The sequence below is a fragment of the Puma concolor genome, chromosome C1, assembly GCF_028749965.1.
Source record: "Puma concolor isolate L17-30 chromosome C1, mPumCon1.1.hap2, whole genome shotgun sequence".
NCBI lineage: Eukaryota > Metazoa > Chordata > Mammalia > Carnivora > Felidae > Puma > Puma concolor.
In genome coordinates this window covers 8,704,688-8,722,553 of record NC_141674.1, presented here as the reverse complement: position 1 = coordinate 8,722,553, position 17,866 = coordinate 8,704,688, and the positions used below count along the sequence as shown (strand labels likewise).

Here is a 17,866-nt window from a genome sequence, read left to right as displayed (position 1 = left end):
GGCACTCTCTGCTCCTCTCCAGACCAGCCTGCTGCTCCCGGGGCCTGTCTGTTCCCTTCTGCTCTCCCTTCCCAGGATGTCCAGCCCTTGCCTCTCTCCTCTTCCCCTGAGGCCCGTCTCACCTGCCTCCTCCTCCAGGAAGCCATCCTTGGCACTCCAACCGAGGGGTTCTTTTTCATGACCCATGGTCAGCACGGAGCACCTGCTTCCTGGCGTTCCTGGGATTGTCCTGCTGCGTTCCGTCTCCCCAGAGAGGGCGACAGAGGTCATGTCTTTTTCATCTTGGATCTCGGGAACCGAGCGTGTGCCCCACACGGGGAAGGAACTCAGGAGCCGTGGCTGCAGCTGACATCCCAGGCCTTGTTCTGCACCCCGAGATGGGGCACCCTTGGCAGAGGTCCAAGGTCTCTATCCTCTGGGTCAGTCTTATCCCAGAGCCCTCCCCTCCTTTTGTGGCTTCCTCGTTGGAAAAGCTCTGAGAGGCTCGGCCCCGACCTCCCACTCCTCTCCCCCCTTGTCCCTTCTCTCAGGAAGCAGACAGATACTTCTCTGAGAAGTTGCTTTTAGCCCAACTGTCCCCAAGAAAGGGGCAGAGAGTGGGGAAGGGGGGAAGCCCCTTTTGACATTAGACGGGGAGGGACACGTCATTACAAAGCCTACGCTAACCCTGGGCCATGGGGAGGAGGGGGGGGCACCGTGATTTTACCAAATAGTAACAGAAACTCAGCTCAATCTGGCTAAAGCACCAAAGGGGTTGTATTGGCTCATGCTACTGAAAAGCGTTAGGCAGGTTCAGGCATGGCTGGATCCAGGGGCTCGTGCTGCCCTTAGGATGTTGCACTTCCATCTGTTGGACAAGCTTCCATTGTGAGGCCTTCCGGTATACGTGGCTCATGCCAGGAGGGCAGAGAATGGCTTCCCGAGAGCTTTTGATCCCACGTCATCCTCGTGGAAAGAGGGTGCCTCTTCCCTCTCTCTTCCCCCATAGTCCCAGCAAAAGTTCCATGTCTGCGGCCTAACCTGGATCACACGTCCTCTCTGGAAGGAAGGTGTTGGAGTGGGTAGCAGCACCCTAACCGTAGAGACAGAGGTGGGCGTGGAGGGGTGGGTATCCTGGAAGGGAGAGGAAAGCACGGTTATCAAAATCGATGGTGGGCAAGAAAAATGTGCCGGTAAAGTCTCCCGATGTGTAAAATGAAGGGGTTGGGCTTGATGGTCTGTGGGTCGCTGTCCACTTCAGGTCACTTCTGTGATTACTTTATTTGCACGTGCCCCAGGAACGCTGACCTCAGGTACGAATACGCTCATTTGAGTTTGCTCTCTTGCTCCCTTGTGCCAAGTGAGCGTTACAAACAGCCCAGGTATGATTCTACTGCAGGGCGTCTCCAACTTTTACGCGCATGAAGACCACTGGGCCAGGGGGCGGGGTGGGGGGCGGGGAGCCTCTGGCGGATGTGCACATGCTGACCGGGTAATTCCTGGGTTGGGCCGGGATGCTGCATTTCTATCATGCTGGCCCACGGACCACATTTTGAGCAGGGGCGTAGCAGCGGGACCATCCAGACTGCTTCCTTTCTTCCTGCCTAGCCCTGCCATGTGTGATTCTGTTCCTCCATCCGGACGCCCACCCTGCCTGCCCTCTGGAGAGACCCTCAGCTTGTCATGCTAGAGGAGATGCTTTTAAAAATTTTTAGTAAGCGTCAACTGTTTAAAACAAAAGTAATAATTTGTATTTGGGAGTTTATAATATAACCTAGAAGTGAAATATACAATATTAAGAGCACAAAGAAGGAGTTTAAGTGGAATTATGCTCTTTTAAAGTATTTACCTTTTACTTGAAGTGGTAAAATATTGATTCTAGGTACACTCTGGGAAGTTAATAATGCATAGCATAATCCTTAGAGCAATATAAAAAGGTATAGCTAAAAAACTAATAAGGAATATCAAATTATTCGATTAGCCCCAAAGAATTCAGGAAAAGAACAACAAAGAAGGGAGGATAAATAGAAAACACGTAACAAGGTGATGGACTTAAACCCAATGGTATAAGTAATTACATTACATTAAATATAAATGAATAAAATTTTCCAATTAAAGGCCAGAGGGTATCCAATAGTAAGACTCAACCATATGATGCCACAAAAGAAATACACTCGAACTATAAAGACACAAAGAGGTTGAAGCTACAAGGACGGAAAATTATGCATTAGTAGACCTTACAAGTCTTGTATAGTTGTATTAATATCAAACGATGTAGATGTTAAGACCAGGAATATTGCCGGAGATGAATAAGGACATTCCTTATTGTCCTTATGGAAGGACACTAGCCTCATGGACACTAGCCTTTTCCTTACGGAAAGCCACTGGGTGGCTCAGTCGGTTGAGCGTCCGACTTTGGCTCAGGTCATGGTCTCACGGTCTGTGAGTTTGAGCCCTGCGTCCGGCTCTGTGTTGACAGCTCAGAGCCTGGAACCTGCTTCAAATTCTGTGTCTTCCTCTCTCTCTGCCCCTCCCCTGCTCATGCTCTGTCTCTCTCTCTCAAAAATAATGAATAAACATTTAAGAAAAGTTTTTTAAATAAAAAAAGAAAAAGATGCAATGAGGCACAGTGTGACAGAATCAATTGGAGAACACTAAAATCTCAGGGCGTGTTGTCTGACCACAAGAGAACTAAATGAGAAATCGAAAACCGTAAGTTATCTAGGAAAGCCTTAAATAGTTGATCGTTAAACAACACCCTTCCAAATTAATCCATGGCCCAAGGAGAAATCAAAAGGGAAATTAGGAGCTATTTTAAACTCAGTGATAATAAAACAAACACATAAAAAATTGTGGGAAGCGGCTAATGTCCTTAGAAGGGAGCTCGTAGCTTCAAGTGAAAGATTTAAAAATAAAAATTCTAAGTTTCCATTTTATGAAGCTGGAAGAGGAGGAACAAATTAACCCCAAAGTAGGGATTAAGATGGGTCATAAACCTAAACATAAAAGCTACGATCATAAAGCTTCTGGAAGAAAACATAGGAGAATATCTTCATGACCGTGGGGTAGGTGAAATTTACTTAGAGCGAAGGCAAAAAGCGTCGCGTATAAAAATAAGTAGATAATTTGTATTCCACTAACAGTAAACATGTCTGCTCATTAAGGCAGTGAGAGTGAAAAAGCAAGCCACAGACTAGGAGATAACATTCCCCATCCATTCATCTAGCAAAGGACTTGTATGCAGAGTATATAAGGAAATCCTACAAATCCGCTAGTAAAAACAGAACCTAGTAAAAACTGGGCAGAAGATCTGAATGGACGCTTCCCCCCTGCCCCCCAAAGATGTAGGAAGGCCCAATAAGCACGTAAGAGGTACTCAACATCATTTCTTATTAGGAAGATAGAAATTAAAACCACAATGAAATGCTACATTACACCCTCCGGAACAGCTAGAATCACAAACACTTCTCTGAATGTTGGTAAGGACATACGGTGTTGGCTAAAACAAAGCTATGTGCGCTCAAGCTTAGAATAACTTCCAGTAATTGAAACAGTGTGGCATTCATTGGTGCAAGGGCAGACAGAGACAAATGGAACAAAATAGTCTAGAAATAGAGCCACGTGTATACAGTCACGTGATGTAAAACAACCACACCCATATTAGACAGCTAACGTATTCATTAAGAAATCGTGCTGTATCAGAGCGCCTGGGTGACTCAGTCACGTACGCGTCCGACTCTTGGTTTTGGCTCAGGTCATGACCTCACGGTTGGTGAGATCGAGCCCAGTGTTGGCGTCTGCACCGACAGAGTGCTGCCTGCTTGGGATTCTCTCTCCCTCTCTCTCTCCGCCCTTTACTCACTCACACTCTCTCTCTCTCTCAAAATAAACAAATACACATTAAAAATTTATTTCAGGGGCGCCTGGGTGGCGTAGTCGGTTAAGCGTCCGACTTCAGCCGGGTCACGATCTCGCGGTCCGTGAGTTCGAGCCCCGCCTCGGGCTCTGGGCTGATGGCTCAGAGCCTGGAGCCTGTTTCCGATTCTGTGTCTCCCTCTCTCTCTGCCCCTCCCCCGTTCATGCTCTGTCTCTCTCTGTCCCAAAAATAAATAAAAACGTTGAAAAAAAAATTTGAAAAAAAAAATAAAAATAAAAATTTATTTCAAAACATGGTGCTCTAGCAACCGAGTATCAAAATGGAGACACCTTTCTTATATCACACACACAGACCGGTTCCTAAATGTGAAGGGTAGAACAATCCACGTTCTAAAAGGTAAACTAGGAGAGCATTTCATGACCTTGAAAGATTTCCTAAAGTCTAAAAACACTTTTCCATGAAGGAAAAGACTAATCAACTGGACTATATTAAAACGAAGCTCTGATAAGACTCCATGAAGAGAGTGAAAAAGGTAAGGTCACCAAATGGAAAAAGATATTTGCAATATGTATCTGGGACAATGGATTTCTATCCAGAATATATGAAGAACTCTTACCAATCGATAAGAAAATGACAGACAATGTACTAGAAGACGGGAAAAATTTGTATAGGCCCTTCACTGAAGAGCATATTCAAATGGCCAGTAAGCATATGAAAAGTGCTCAGCATTATTTGCCATTGCAAATTAAAACGACAGTGAAATATCATTATGCACTTACCAGAACGGATACAATGTTGAAAAGCTGACAATACCCAGTATTGATGAGCATGTGGAGCGACATATACTGCCAGAGAGAGTCAGTTGGTAAAATCATTTTGAAAAACTATATAGAAGTGGCTGCTGAAGCCGAACGGGCACATACCCCATGATCCAGTATTTCTACTCATAGGTGCGTAACCAAACACTGTGTGTGTGTGTGTGTGTGTGTGTGTGTGTGTGTGTGTGTGTGTAAGCCACCGAAAGACACGGGCAGGAATGTCCATAGCAGAATTACTGTGAGCTTCCCGAAGATAACTGCTAAGTTTATGGCAGGAGGAATACCCACACCTGTTTATAAGGTCAAGTACAGGAGTTAATCCCCTGAGAGGGAGCATGGCCCCCTCCCTGCCCTCCATCATATTCCACCCCCCTCCCCACCTGCCGTGGCCACGAAGCACTTGCTCTGGGGAAACAGCAGACGCTGCTATTGTATCTCCAGCAGGTGGCGCTGAAGGCTCTCTTTTCCCTTCAGTGACAACGCCAGCTCTATCCTGGATCTGGGAAGGGGTGGATGGGTCAGATGGGGAAGACCCGCGCTGTGGCTCAGCCAGAGGCCAGGCTGGGCTCTTCCCCACCCCTTACCTCAGGCGAGCAGGTGAGGCAGGGGAACTCTTATAGGAGATCTTTGTCTTTGCGTGGGTGTTCCTAGGCAGTGCAGGAGGGCCTGTCCCCCTTCTGGCCTGGGATCAGCCGCACAGGGGTCAAAGCCAACCTCATTCTGTCTCCCCTGAGAGTCATGCTTGGTGCATTGGAAAGGGCATAGAACTTGCAGTAAGTCAGACCTCCGTTCAAATCCCAGCTCTGCCTGTGAGAGGGCTGTGTGACCTTGGGCAAGTTGCTTCATTTCTCTGACCCTCAGTTTTACTCATCAGTAAAATGGAGCAATAATGCCTAATGCTCAGGTTAGCGTCAGGATTAAACGGGTCAGCATGTAAGAGCACCAAATTGTAATAGGTGGTCAGTGGGGGTTGGTTACCTCCCCATTCACAGGCCTGGGGTTGGTGGCCTGTCAGTGGTCAGACCCCCGCATGCAGCTGTTTCTTACTCTACACTGTTCCCTGAGTAAGGATAGAATTGGGATCCTGGTAAGACAGAACTGAGGGGTGGGACAAAAAGAGTTCCAGAGACTGCTTTCTCAAGTGCACTTATAGTCACAGTAATAGGCATCATCCTGATTTTCTGATAATTCTTGCTTCTTTTACAACAGGGCTGGAGGGGGGCGCCTGGGTGGCTCAGTCAATTACATGTCCGACTTCAGCTCAGGTCATGGTCTCGCGGTTCGTGAGTTCGAGTCCCCTGTTGGGCTCTGTGCTGACAGCTCAGAGCCCGGAACCTGCTTCGGATTCTGTGTCTCCCTCTCTCTCTGCCCCTCCCCCGCTTGTGCTCTGTCTGTCTGTCTCTCTCTCAAGAATAAATAAAAAAAACACTAAACAAATTAAAAAAAAAAATAGGGCTGGAGGGAAAATTCTACTTCAACAATAGCGGCTTTTCTAGAAAAAGCCTGGCAAGACAAACATCATACTGTCTATATGTGATGTTAAAACATATCAGAGGTCAGGGCTTTAAGAAACCCAACAGAAATCCTATGGGTGGGGGATTTTGGTTTCGTTTTCTCGGAAAGGCCAGGACTGGGCCCCACTGACAAACTGGTGGGTGCTCGGCCATATGTTTGTGAGCAAAGTGTGGGGGCAGCAGGGGCAGGGTAGCTGCCAAACAGGTGTTTCCACAGTGCGTTTGTGCCCGGGGTGTCCAGAGCCTGGAGCCGCCTGTGGCTTCTCCTGGGTCTCCTTTAGGGCACCAGGAATGCCGGCTGCTTTCCAGTAAGGCAGGGTCTGCAGCAAATCAGTTCATCCCTGCCCTGAGGACGGATGAATCCAATGGGAGGCATCTCTGCTGCGCTTCCCCCATGGGGGATCTCAGGGCTTTGGAGCCCCAAGAGGCAGGCAAGCCCTGGTGATGTGAGGACGCTTTGGGGGGTGAGTGGCCAGGGTGGGGGGTAAAACAGGAAGCCTACAGATGGGGAGGTGGCCTCGGAGGTGGGGCGGGTCTCAGCCCGGAGCTCCTGGGATTGACATCGGCATCTGTCCATCACTGACGCCTGTCCGTCACCTGACCCTTCTTTTCTGCATTCCACCAGCCTGGCCAAGGAGGGTGGGGCCGCCTTCCAAACGACAAATCTCTTTGAGTCACCGGCCTCATCAGCACCTCCGCAGCCTTAGCTCCACCCTGAGCTTTTCTCAGGTGCTGAGAGCTAGGAGCCGGGAGTTCAGGTAACAGGGTAGGGTCAGCTCGGGAGTTCAGGTAACAGGGTAGGGTCAGCTCGCCCGGTGCAGAAATGCAGACTGTGGCTCCCTCTCCTGCAGGCAGCCCCACCCCTTCCCTCACCACACAGCCTTGACCTATCCAAGCAGAAAGAGCACCCCTTTGGAATCAGAGAGATCCGAGTTTAAATCCGTGCTCTCCCACTGCTGTGTGATGCTTGCAAAGTGCTTCACTCACCGGGGCCTTGGTTTTCCCAATCTGTCAAATGGACACGGTGGGCCTGCCCAGTCTGCTCACAGGGTCGGGGTGACAGTTATACAAGACACTGTGCTTTGTAAACAAACAAACAAACAAAAGCATAAGCTCACAGCAAATGCTGCCCCCCCCCCCCCCCCGCTCCCCGGCCCTCCCCATGGCTGGATACCACCTACATACACATCTTGTTAGAAACTCAGCAGTCAGGAAAGATCTTAAAATTTTTGGCCAAGATTGAAAAATCAGATTTTTACAGAAGATTTTGAATTTTCCACGGCATCTGACAATACAAGGGCAACCCCCCAAAAGATTCTCCAGGGTTAGGGTTAGGCTGGCCTCCGCAAGCCCTGCTGTGTCCCCGGCACTGAGGTCACAGGTCAAGTACTATTTGTCACCCGGCTTGCTTTGGTCCACCTGCCCTTTTGATAGGTGTTTGTAGCAACTGCGTTATTTACATGGGAAGTGCAGGGTTATCATCCGTCCCTCTGGTCATTTCAAGGCGTGGCACCACTTCTGGCTGAGTAACAGCCCCCCTTCTCCTCCTGGCGAGCATGGCCATCTGCCTGGCACTGGGCACTGACTGTGGAGGGGACAGCATTTAGGAACGTTGCTGGTCTCCGGCTCCTTTCGGAAGAGTGGCTGGCTCTTGGGGCGCCTGGGTGGCTCGGCGGGTTGCCCAACTCTTGATTTCGGCTCAGGTCACGATCCCGGGGTTGTCAGGTCAGGCTCCGTGGCTAAGTGTGAAGTCTGCTTAAGATGTTGTCTCTCTCTCCCTCTGCCCCTCTCCCATCCCCTCCCCTCCAAAAAACAAACAAACAAACAAACAATGCCTCTTTATCTTATCTACTTTTACCTACATTGTCTTTTCTCCTCCTGACAAAGGTTGCTTGGATGAATTTAGACATTCTGGGGGCTTGAAGGAGCTTCCCGAGGCCCTGATGTGCTCCGCTCTGGCTGGGTAGTTTGCTGTGTGACCTCAGGCAAGCGGGACGACCCCTCTGGCCTGCTCGTCTGGGATGCCTAGAAGGATCTGAGTATCCGGGACACGGGCTGGGACAAAGGTGGTGCAGAAAGGGCAGTGGTGAGGATCCAGGGAGGGTGTCTGTGTGGTGACACCAGTAAAGCAGAAGCCGGGGGTCAGATCTCCTGAGTTCAAATCCCATTCCGCCCCGTGGCGGCCCCACAGTCTTGGGGACACCACCAGCGTCTGCCTCACAGGGTGGCTGAGAAGGTAAATGAAATAAATCATGCACGAGAAGCCCTTGGCACCATAGTAAGTGCTCAGAAAATAATAGCAATAATTGTCAGCAATACAAGAACGGCAGAACCTGCAAAAAGGAAAATAGAGGCTTCCCTGGGTCGAGGGGCCAGCCAACCCATACTTCCTACGGGTAGAGGTTGGGCGGGGTTATTCAGGTTCGATTTCCAGGAGGGTGGGGACCTGAGTTTGGGTCACACCTGAGCCACGGCAGACGGACGGGGAGGGGGCAGGCGTGAGTTCTGGCTGCTGGGGCATCCCTGGCCCGGTGGGCCCAGTGAGCCACCCTCTCCAGAGGCCAGCGCTCTGGGTCAGGTCACATGGAACACGCCGCAGGGACACGGGTTCCTCTAACAAAACCCATACAAGGCTTTGGGCCTGAGCTTACCAACCCGGACCGCAGGGATGCAGGGGGTTCACCTTCTCCAAGGAAGGGGCAGGGACAAGAGGGAAAACAGGGAGCTATTTTGAGAAGGTGTCGAAGGCCGGGACACTAAAATTAGACCCTTGGTTCCTAAAAAGACATTGGCGCCAACCAAGACCTTGGAGAGGGGCTCTTCAGCGCGGAATGTGACCCCAGGAAGCGCTCCTGCGGGCCTGGGCAGTGAGGTCACCCTGCAGGACCAATGGGGCCGCCCGATGGCTAGTGGTCACGGGCACCTCTCCCCCCCAGCGGCCCCGCCTGCAAAATTCTGGAGCTGGTTCCAACCGCTTCCTGTCCGCGCCCAGCGAGCACGAGGGCGAGGGGGCAGAGCCGCCCGTCCCCGGGGCTGTCTGACCTTCCCAGCCGTGTTTTTCCTTTTTTGACTGTCCCCTTGTCTCCCCTGCTTTCTGTTCCATGCTGGGGGAGGGGGTGCTCAGGTGAACAGCCATCTTGGGGACTGGGGCTCCAGAGGCCTGGCTGGGAGTGTGCAAAAGCTCTACCCCTGAGCTATACCCACTGCCTAGCTGGGAGTGTGAGCCAGAGGGGCCTGGGATTCTGTCCGCTTGGGCCCAGGCCTCTGCTTCGGCCCCCAGGATCAGGGAAGCCCCCGTACCCTTCCCCTGTCTCCTCCTTCAGTCTGTACACCTCACCCCTGCCCTCAGGGATACGGCCGCCTCTCAGGAAGCTGTCGAAGTCCTATGAAGCCACTTCCTGGAATGATGTGCCAGGAGCCCGCAGTCCCCCGGCTCTGAGATGACCCCTCTCTCCCTCCCCTGCGCCCTGGCCTGAGGCCCAAGACTGTCATTTGACTTTCCTCTCACCCCAAGTTGTTTTCCACGGCGGGGAGGGTGGCACCTTGGGTCCTGTCACCACACACGTGAATTCCTTTAACTCCTGCGGGTGGCTCTGGGGATACGATCTCGAAAGCCCCACGAGGTCCAGCCTGCCCCCTCTCTCCCCACAGCCCAGCCCCATGGTGGTCTCTTCCATTGCCCAACACACTGAGTCCGTCTGATGGAGCCCGCCCCCCTGCTGTCCCCCTCCTGTCCCCCTTGTCCAGATAAGCCCCACTCCCTCAACTTCAGCCTCACTTCCTCAGAAAGGACTTAGGTGCTTGAAGACACATGTTGAATCAGGCTGAGATGGAACCGGGAGGGCAGTGCCCTGGCCACTCTCGGGTAACAGGGGCCTCGAGGCCCAGGGACCTGTGTAGACCGGCTGCCTGGGTGAAGAAGGACCGGTCCACCAAGGGAGGCTGCAGCCGGGACTCAGCGGGGAGGGGCGTAGCTGGAATAGGGTCTGGGGGCTGTGTCCATGGCGTTCCCCACAGCGGGGACTCATCGATTACTGGCCCACCCAGCTGGGCTTCCTGTTCCTGTCCTCACCCTGAAGCCTGGGTTCCTCACCGAATAGATAGAGCAGGGGCACCTGGGTGGCTCAGTCGGTTGGATCTTGGGATTTTGGCTCGGGTCATGATCTCAGGGTTCATGTGTTGAGCTCCTCGCAGGCTCTCTGCTGTCAGCCTAAGAGCCCACTTTGGATCCTCTGTCCCCACCCCCAACCCACCCCCGCGCCTCTCCCGCTCACACATGCTCTCTCTCAAAAATGAATAAACATTAAAAAAAAAAAAAAAGAATAGAGCAGATAAGCAGATAGATCTTCAATCAACCCTCAGGGAGACTGCTGGAATTTTTGAAGGGAAAGTAGGAGAATCCACAAGGAAAATGACATACATGTCCCCAAAGTCTAGCACACTGGGTTTCCCTAGGAGTCCCTCAGATTTGAGGACCGATGAGGTGAGCCCAGCCTAAGGTGTCTCCTACACCCAGGCCCACTTAGAAGTCACGGAGAGCACTCAGGAAAGATGTGTTCGATTGTCCAACTGTATCCAACTCAATTTTGGTTCGGGCTTTTTCACAACTCCTTCTAAGACCTGGTTGTCTAGGGAGTCCTGTTTTTTTTTTTTTTTTTTTTCATTTTTAAAAAATATTTATTTACTTTTGAGACAGACAGAGTACAAGTCGGGGAGGGGCAGAGAGAGAGGGAGACACAGAATCTGAAGCAGGCTCCCGGCTCTGAGCCGTCAGCACAGACAGGGCCCGACAAGGGGCGCGAACTCACGGACCGTGAGAACACGACCTGAGTCCAAGTTGGGCGCTCAACCGACTGAGCCACCCAGGCCCCGCTGGGGAGTCCTGGTTCTTAACACCACCCCATTTCATGCTCGAAAGCTACCTGGTTTGGACTTTGTGGCATGATTATGCCATGAGGTCGATACATTAGGTCTATATGTTCGTATAGAATGGTCTTTAAGATCATGTAATTTAGTAACCGAATTGCTGAATAATTTAAGCAACAAAGCGGAAAATGCAAAGGACTGGATGTCCATGCATGTGCCCGTGTGTGGCTGAGCGATCCACGCAAGGGGCTGTGAGAAATGGATCAGCGCGCATCCGGGATCGGAGTAGAGCTGAGGGGTGGGGATCCAGACGGGACTCTTTCCAAAGCCCGATGTCCTTTTCGTTACTGGGGACATGTGTTACTTTTGCCCGAAAAATAAAATTAAAGGGGTGCCTGGGTGGGTCAGCCAGTTAAACATCCTATTCTTGGTTTAGGCTCAGGTCACGATCTCGCAGTTTCTGGGTTCGAGCCCCGTGTTGAGCCCCGGGATTCCCTTTCTCTCCCTCTCTCTGCCCCTCCTGTGCACTCTCTCATTGTCAAAATAAATAGATAAACTTTATAGAAAAATAAAAAGAAAGAAAATTAAAGAAAATAAAAGGTCGGTCATCTACCACCGTCCTCCCCCTAGGCTGGACTCCCCAGTTTTCTCTTACGCGACTTGGGTTTTTTCCTTTGTTATTTTTCTATCATTTATTTCTGGGCTTTGGCAGGAAAATTTGGGAGATCTGGCCTTTGTCATTCATCACGTAACAAAGCAAAATACAACAACGAAAAGATGTGTTGGTCTTTCCCTCCTTCTCGACGACGAATGCGTCGAGGGCAGGGACATTTTTGGGGCCCCCCTTTGTGCCACAAAGTGTCAGGCTTCTGGTCAGTGTTGCTGGACGTTTGCTGCGTCCTGCGGGTGGAGGGACACCCAGCCTGTCTCTCAGAAGCAACAGGTCCAGGGGGATCTCTTGGTGGCACCAGTCCTTGGTCTTCCTTCCACCTCTTCTGAGAGGTTTCTCCACCAGACACGTCCATCCTGTCACGGATTCTGGTGGCTTCGTGGCAGCTGTTTCAGGCCCAGCTAGCAATGCCTGCCGGGCACCACGTGGGGGGCGTAGCGCTATCCTGCGTGGGGCAAAGCCATCCCGTGGGACAGCAGCTCAGGCTCTGTCACTAAGGATTCCCGGGAATGTGACGGAGACGCAGTCAGTGCCTCGTGCTCCGCATGTGACCACCCACGTGACTCCTGCAGGAGCCAGGTGAGGGCCCCACAGCCCTCTCCTGACTCCCCAGTGTCTTCTGAGTGTCCCCCCGCTCCCTTAGGGGGGACCTGGAGCAGAGATTCAACAAGGAGAGCCAGTCATGGGTAGCCACTCCCCTCCGTCCTCCTGGGACAGTAGGACAAAGCCACCATCATAGTGATAATCAGAGTCACAACAATAGCTCACTATGGGGGGAATACAATGTGCAGAGAATGACGCTGGGCTGATTCCTACAGGCAGCATCTCACTTAGCCTCCGTGAAAACCCCATGACGTGGGCACTATTGCTGTATCCATTTTACGGATTGGGAAAGCTGAGGCTGGCGGGTCTGGAGTGATGTGCCTAAGATCACACAGAGCTAGTGGGCTTTAGAACTGGGATTTCGACCCATGCCTGTCATTCAGACCTGTAGAGCCCGGGGTTCTTCTCCTAATTACTCATCTACTAGTCCTTACTGCCTGGGTGGCCCAGATGAATTATTATGGAAAAAAAATTCCAGCACAACTTGGGATGGTGCTCACACTGATTTATTATTATTATTATTATTATTATTATCATTATTTAGCAGCATTATTTTAGGTGTTATGAGCAGCAACCAAATGAAGCTTCTGGAAGCAGAAACTTTACTTAGGGGACCTGCTAAATGCTAGGGTGTCTGCCCAAGTTTCCCCTGTTCAGAGGGACACCAGTTATATTGGATTTTAGGACCCACCCTAATGATCTCACTTAAACCTGATCATCTCTCAAAGACCCTATCTCCAAATAAGGAAATTCTGAAGGACTAGGGTTTGGTACTCCAACCTGACCATGACGGTGACCTTGGGTAAGTTAGTTGATGACTCAGCGGGGGACACCTGGGTGGCTCCGTCGGTTATGCCTCTGACTTCAGCTCAGGTCATGATCTCACAGTTTGTGAGTTTGAGCCCCGCGTCGGGCTCTGTGCTGACAGCTCGGAGCCTGGAGCCCGCTTTGGATTCTGTGTCTCCCTCTCTGTCTGCTCCTCCCCTACTTGCACTTTGTCTATCTCTCAAAAGTAAATAAATGTTTAACAAATTTGTTTTAATAAGAAAAATTTCCTTGTCTATGAGATGAGGCTGGAGACAATCCCTTCCTCCCCAGATTGCTGTGTAGAAACACCACAGAGAAGAAAAATGTTCGATGCAATGCCCAACTCATAGCTGGTGCTCAGGAAAACAGCAGCTGTTATTTTCTTTCTTATTTATTTATTTATTTATTTATTTATTTATTTAATTTTTGAGAGAGAGAGAGAGAGACAGAGTGTGAGTGGGGGAGGAGCAAAGAGAGAGGGAGACACAGAATCTGAAGCAGGCTTCAGGCTCTTAGCTGTCAGCACAGAGCCCGACGCAGGGCTCGAACTCACGAACGAAGAGATCGTGACCTGAACCGAAGTCGGACGCTCGACCGACTGAGCCACTCACGTGTCCTTCAGCTGTTATTTTCTACGGCGTTCCTAGGATGAACTTGGCCAAGAGACCGTGGGGTCAGGAAGGACCTCGGGGAGACGCTGGCCTTTCCAGGGGCATTTGATGCCTGAAGGCAGGGCCCTGCCCTGGCTCTGGCCCATGCCCGGGCTTCCAGACAGTTGCTGGACTTGACTTCTGCATCTCTGGGTGAGGGATTTGAAAGCCCCACTTCCAGGCTTACTTCTCTGTTGTCCAGCCGGGGTTTCTCGATCTCGGCACCGTTGACATTTTGGCAACAAAATGTTGGACTGATCGTTCTTTGTTGTGGGGGCTGTCTTGTGCACTGTGGGATGCTTAGCAGTTTCTCTGGCCTCTATCCATAGATGTGGGGAGCACCCCCCTCCCTTGTTATGACAACAGTGATGTCTTGGGTGTTCCAAATGTCTTCCAGGGGTCAAGGCCCTGCTGGCTTAGCTGGCTGCCTTAAGAAAGGCCCCGATGCTGCTGCATTTGGAATCCCACGCCTACCTCTCTCTAACCACTGCCCCCCCACTCCCCAAACCAAGGAAGGTTCTGGAAATAGTGGGTTGGCCTGCACTTGGGGCAGAAAATCTCTGGCACTGTGGACCCACTCCATATCCTGAATGAACCGTTCTTCCCGATCCTGCTACACAAGCCTGGTTCTCAGGGGTCACCTCAAGGTGACTGTGGCCCGGCCTAGGCACGGTGGCCGGGGCTTGGCTGTAAACAGGCAGCAGGAAGCCCAGAGCAGGGGTGGGCCCAGGGAGGCTGGGCCAGGAGCAGGTGTGGACAAGCCCGCTGACAGGCCCACCTTATCAGGCGTAGAGGCCCGGGCTCCAGACGAGCAGGTCGCGGGGCTTTATCAAGCTGTTAGAGTGACAGAGTTGCAGCAATCCTGCGGGCCAAGGGTGCTGACAGCCAGGGGCTGGTGGGGCACAGCTTGGGCTCCGGGCCTCTGGCCTCCGGTTCCCAGCACAGGGCGGAGGCGCGCTTTGCAGGGACATTTGTAAGAATGGCGGTGAGAAGAGAGACAGAGATGAATCTTGCTTCCCCCCTCCCCCCACCCTCCCACTGCTTGCCTTCGAAGATTTAAGCATGTGTTTGCAGTTTCAAAGCTGATGCCTGCTGGCTGCGAGTTATTTTATTGCATTATATTTTGCTAGATTTTTATCGATTAAAAAAAGTTTTTTTTTTAATGTTTGTTTATTGTTGAGAGAGAGAGAGCAGGAGGGGGCAGGGCAGGGTGGTGGTGGTGGGGACACGGAGGATACGAAGCAAGCCTTGCACTGACAGCACACAGCCCGATGGGGGGCTCAAACTCAACTAATGGGGAGATCATGACCTGAGCTGAGGTCCAAAGCCCAACCCACTGAGCCACCCAGGTGCCCCTACAAGTTATTTTAAAAGGAGTGGGGTGTTGGAGCACCTGGGTGGCTCAGTCAGTTAAGTGTCCCACTCTTGGTTTAGGCTCAGGTCATGATCTCACAGTTTGTGAGATTGAGCCCTGTGTCGGGCTCTGTGCTGACAGCCTGGAGCCTGCTTGGGATTCTCTCTCCCTCTCTCTCCGCCCCACCCCCACTCCTGCTCTCTCTCTCTTTCAAAATAAATACACGAGTAAACTGAAAAAAATAAAAGGGGTGGGGGTGCCGGGATGCACTGGCAGGGAAAGGAGGAGGGGAGCAGGAGAAGGGGGAAAGGGCAGGGAGCCACGTCAGGACCAGAATCCCGGCTCCTTCCCACTTCCGCTGCCCCTGCCGCTGTCCTCCCTGCCTTCACTCTTACTGTCCAGAAGCTACAGGAACCAAGAACCATGCTGGCTCAGAACGACGCAACGCTCATGGTTCTGGAAGCCAGAAGTCCAAAATCTGTATCACCGGGCTAAAGTCAAGGTGTGGGAGGGTCACACTCCCTCGGGAGGCCCTGGGGACAGTCCATTCCCTACACCTTCCAGCTTCTGGTGGCTGCTGTCCCTTGGCTCATGGCACATCACTCTGGCCTCTGCCTGGGAGGTTACGCGGCCTTCTTCCATTCCGCCCGGGCCAAGTCCCCCTCCGCCTCCCTCTTACAAGGGTACCTGTGACTGGGTTTTGGGCCCACTTGGATGATCCAACCTAATCTCCCTACCTCAACACCCTTACTTTAGTCACATCTGGAAAGTCCTTTGGTGGCCAGGTAGGTGACACTCACAGGTTGCAGGGATTAGGCTGTGGACATCTTTTGGAGGCCTTTAATTAGCCTTTCTCACCCTTGCTCTTCCAGCCTGCTGGCTTTCTGCTGTTCCTCAAACACAGCACCCCTTCCCTCCTCAAGGCCTGGCCTCTTTTCCTGCTGCCTGGATCACTCTTCCCTGGAATCTTGGCTTCTTCTCATTCTTTGGGTCTTGGCTCCAATGTCAGCTCTGTGGAGAGAACTTTCTTAGTCGGCCCCTGTGCCTGGCACACAGTAGGTGCTCAACGCAAAGATGTTGAATAAAAGCAATGGAGAGAAACCCCGTTCTGAGCACCTGAGTCCTGAAGGGGAAACCTGTCTCCCGGAGCCTTGGAACATTCCCTGAGCCCTCCCCAGAGGCCCCTGGGGACTGAGTGGTGGGGGCAGTGGACACTGTGGGCACAATTCACCCACCAGGGGCATTGGGCAAGGCACCTGGCCCTTCTGCACCCCAGCATAATAAAAATACGAGTGAGCATTTATGGAGTGCTGCTCGGCCCCCAGCTCTGCTCATTTCTCCCTCACTGTAAATGACATGATGATTACCTTCAGCGTGTAGAACCGTTCATGACCCCCACTATGTGCTCAGTGAACATTAGCTTGTCTCCCAGGGCCCCTTAGAGGGCTCCTGGTGTATGTGTGAGCACAGGGAAGAAGAAAGGAAGGAAGGAAAGAAAAGAAGGAAGGAAGGGAAGAAGGGAAGGAGGAAGGGAGGAAGGGATGGAGGGAGGAAAGGAGGGAAGAAGGTAAGAAGCTGATCCCGTAACTTGGAACGATGGCTTTACCTCTCTGGGCCTCTGATTCTCTTTCTATTTAAATTGAGGGGTTGGAAATGGGTGATTTTAGAGCTCCCCATTCATTCATTTGTTTATTTTTGAGGCAAGAGCAGCTGAGCTGTCCTGGTGGCATGGGCTCCGTTCTCAGGGCACAAGTGGGCAACTCTGTGCAGCTGGGACCTGAGGCGATGAGGCGGCCGTGTGGTTCTAGAAGGAAAGACTCGTCTATGGCCCTCGCCTTGGAGTTGGAAAGAGCAGAACAGACTGGTGGGTCCCCAAGAGCAGGAGTCATCTGTCAGTGACCATGAATGCTAAATGACCTTTAGCAGGTTTGGAGTTCTGGCCAAGAGCTGCTTCGCATCATGCAACCAAAACGATCCTCTTGAGATGACCACAGTGGTTGCTGAAGAACGGAGAAGCTGTCGGTCGGCTTTATCCCTAAGTGTCCCCACCTGGGGACATTCTTGTCACTTTCCTCCCTCATCAGAGTTTCCTCTCAGGTGGCAAGTGCCTGAAAGCCCCCCGACCCCCCGCAACGGAGCAGTGGAGGGGGGCAGGACTTCCTGTCCTGTTCACAGGTTGTACCCCTGGAAGGATCCACACTTCTGTGGGGAGTTGTCTCTCTGGCCTCCAGTTCGGGTGTGAGCAGTGGGAGGTGAGCACATCAGTCTCCCAGGAATCACTTTGTATGTGGAGGGGGGGAATCTCTGGGTGTTGGGGTCACACAATTAGAGCAAGATGGATAAAAGCTGAAGCTCGGTTGTGTCACTTTGCTGTGGGTCGAGACCAAATGACTTAGCAGGTTCAGGTCTCCTGCTCTGTGAGGAAGGGAGTCCTATATTCTTTGGTGCCTGTTTGGCCCCAGTGTTAAGGCAGCGTCGCATAGAGTAGACACTCAGTAAAGAGTTGCCGAAGGGATGAATTATTTCCTTAATTTCCTCATCTATAGAACAGAGATGATGATATCTACCTGTATTATAGTATTACCTGTATTAGTTAGCTGTTGCTGTGTAACAAAGTAGCCCAAACTTAATGACTTAAGAAAATAGGGGGCACCTGGGTGGCTCAGTCAGTTAAGCATCCAACTCTTGATTGTGGCTCAGGTCATGATCTCATGGTTTGTGAGCTAGA

The 17,866-nt window shown here is 51.6% G+C and overlaps 1 protein-coding gene and 1 long non-coding RNA gene across 2 annotated transcripts in view; one reads left to right on the top strand and one right to left on the bottom strand.

Annotated features, from left to right (window-relative positions):
- NPPA (natriuretic peptide A) overlaps nucleotides 1–17,866 on the top strand; it is a 160,987-nt gene that overhangs the window by 119,649 nt on the left and 23,472 nt on the right. The gene's annotated exons all lie outside the window — the stretch shown is intronic.
- Nucleotides 739–7,268, bottom strand: LOC147577780 (uncharacterized). Its single transcript, XR_015254135.1, has 2 exons — nucleotides 7,176–7,268; nucleotides 739–1,113 (listed from the first exon to the last, which is right to left on the bottom strand). It is a non-coding gene; the product is annotated as an uncharacterized LOC147577780 (long non-coding RNA).